Source organism: Suricata suricatta, chromosome 6, assembly GCF_006229205.1.
Source record: "Suricata suricatta isolate VVHF042 chromosome 6, meerkat_22Aug2017_6uvM2_HiC, whole genome shotgun sequence".
NCBI classification, from domain to species: Eukaryota; Metazoa; Chordata; class Mammalia; order Carnivora; family Herpestidae; genus Suricata; species Suricata suricatta.
Genome location: NC_043705.1, coordinates 112,993,253 through 112,996,357, shown reverse-complemented (window position 1 = coordinate 112,996,357; position 3,105 = coordinate 112,993,253).

The following is a 3,105-nucleotide window of genomic DNA, read 5'->3' as shown; positions in this document are numbered from 1 at the left end:
TGTGGGGTGGGGCCGGGGTTAAGAGCAGGGCATTTCTTTCCAGGGGCAAGAGAAATAAGACTTCCTATCCATTCTTTCCAGTAGTAAAGTAGAGGCCAGGGAAAGGCATGGGTGAGAGTCTGCAGATTCCTAGACTCTTTCTGGACTTTAGCCAGTGCACTTTCTTCTTCACCACTATTTCTTCCTCTCTACCTCTCCTTAGCCCTGTTCCAGTTCAGGCCCATAACAGCCATGGCAGGACTTTTATCTCATTTCTCAGAGTTCATTTTTTCACCCAATCAGAGAACTACCCAAAAACCAAATCTGGCCATGTTACAAAATCCTGCTCTAAACACTTCTTGGTCAAAAATCATAAGCACACAACCTGTCCCTTGTTCCTGGCTAATATTTTATGTTCAAATAACACAAGCCTGCTCTTAGTGCCCAGAAGTAAGCCCTACATGCTATTTTTCCTGCCGCTCTCTCAATCCGAAATGCCCTTTCTCCTTTTCTAACCAGAATAAATCTTTCCCATCTTTTAAGCCACAGCTTCACTGTCCTCACTTCCAACATGCTTTTCAAGAAGCTGAGTTACAGCCCTGCCTCTCAGAGCTACCATGTCCCTCTGCACACATCTTTTGTATGGTATCATGGGCTGTTGGATCCCCAAGGCCAAGGACCACATATTATTCATCTAACACTCGGAGAGCACAACCATAAAAATAAATAGGCTACAGTGAAACCCTGCTAGTCCTGCTTTGTGGCCTGGAATGCAGTTTCTTTGGGTTGACTCCAAGATGATGAGAAACTATTTTGAAATATAAATTTTTCTTACTTTCTTTTCTCCAAATCTTTTTTTTTTCAATAGTAAATATTCTGCTACCATATATTAAATACTGCATGGTTTGCCCAAGCTAAGATGAAACCACATCATGAATCAATTAGCATTTTGCATTTTCTTTCATTATCTACTCAAAGTCATGCCCACTGCACCTCTAAACGTTTCATTAAGTCCAATGATACAACAAACACTCCCAAAATAAACTTAGATTGTATTGCAGTTTCACTTGTGTTGGAAGTCCTAGCATCAGCAATCCGACAACAAAAGGAGATAAAAGGCATCAGAATTGGCAAAGAAGAAGTCAAACTTTCACTTTTCGCAGATGACATGATACTCTACATGGAAAACCCAATTGACTCCACCAGAAGCCTTTTAGAACTGATTAATGAATTCAGTAAAGTTGCAGGATACAAAATCAATGTACAGAAATCAGTTGCATTCCTATACACCAAAAATGAGGCAGCTGAAAGAGAAACCAAGAAACTGATCCCATTCACTATTGCACGAAAAACTATCAAATACCTAGGAGTAAACCTAACCAAGGATCTTTTCTCCAAATCTTTAGTCCATCAGTTCCAACTACATTGTTCCAAAGAGATGCAGAATTGTCACAAAGGAATGAGAAGTGCGGGGGGGGGGGGGGAAGCAATGAAAGATCCATATTCAGTTTGTTGGGGTTTTTTTTTTTTAAGTTCCAAACCAGGCTTTGAAGAATTAAACAAAATATTCAAGGAAAGTTAGGCACAGAATTGGGGCCAGGCTGAAAGGATACCAAAGAAAACTGAGGACAAATGACTCCCCTTTCTCCTGTCATCTAAACAGGTTGTCAGTTTAGATGTGGACAGAGATTCAGAACGATGTTTATCTCAGGGCACAATGAGAGGTGGGGAACAGGGTTCTGGTATGTGTAATTCGGTATAGAAAGTCCGGGCCAGCCTCTGGGGACTGCCGAGTAGTTTAAGGGAGTAGCACTGAAGAGGACAAAAGCCAGTGCTACAGTTTATCCTTAGCGTATGAGAGAAGGCCATAGCTTATTCACGCTGGGGCCATGTTGGCCTCTCACTGTGGGGACCCTGGACAACTTCATGTACATGAGCCTCTGTATGGTCCAGAAATAAGATGACTTCTAAAGCCAAGAGTACACCATATACACTGTATGTTAGCGAACTTGACAATAAATCATATTTAAAAAACAAAAATTAAATTAAATTTAAATGTAAAAAATACAAACCAAATTACAAAGACTAGGAAAAATACATTAAAAATCTCATTAATAATGCTCACATTAATCATATTTTAAAATACCATCTTGGATATCCTGGAATAAATAAAATATATTAAGAATTTTCAAAAAAATAAAAACAAAAATACAATGGACTGTTTAATCTGGAAAAAAAAAAAGATGACTTCCTGCTTCTGAGATTATATGATTGAATCGGCTTGTGTGGTCACCACTTCAAGTTTTTCCCAGGCAGTCATAATCTCTTCCTCTGCAAGCAGAAGGTAAGAATCTTTGCATCCAGAAGAGCAGAGGCAATGCGGGAAAAGGTCCACTGCCAGCCTGAGGATATCTTTGCATCTGTTAGTATTGTTTCAGCAGCTTAACTCACAGTTTGGAGATAGCCAGATGGTCCTAAGAATCACCTACATGCAAAGACTGTACTGACAAGATAACTCAGCATCAGCAAAGTAAGAACAAAGTCTTACTTCTTTACATTTTACTTTTACATTTTAATGCTGCCTTTTAAATGTATACTGCAGTAAGTGTCCAGAGTATAGAGAATTGTGTAATATGTCATGCCTCCAGCATCATCCAGGTTCAACAATTGTCAATGTGTGGGCAATTGTGTTACATTCATACTGCCATTCACTCCCCTAACCACGATTATTTGAATAAAATCCCAGACATCAAAAAAAGCCATTTATAAATGTCTCATTACATATTTTAAAAGAAAGATTTACTTTTACTAACCATAATTACAATACTTCTATCTCACCTAAAATTTTAACACTCACTTGTTAATATCTCAAAACATCTGATCAACAGTCAAATTTCCTCAATTGTTTCTTAAAACTTTTTATATTCAAGATCCATTCTCTGGGCTACTTTCAAATATAGTTTTTTTAAGTTTATGTATTTATTTTTTTAAGTAGTTTATTGTCAAATTAGTTTCCATACAACACCCAGTGCTCTTCCCCACAAGTGCCCTCCTCCATCACCACCACCTCTTTTCCCCCCTCCCCCTTCAACCCTCAGTTCGTTTTCAGTTTTCAATAGTCTCTCA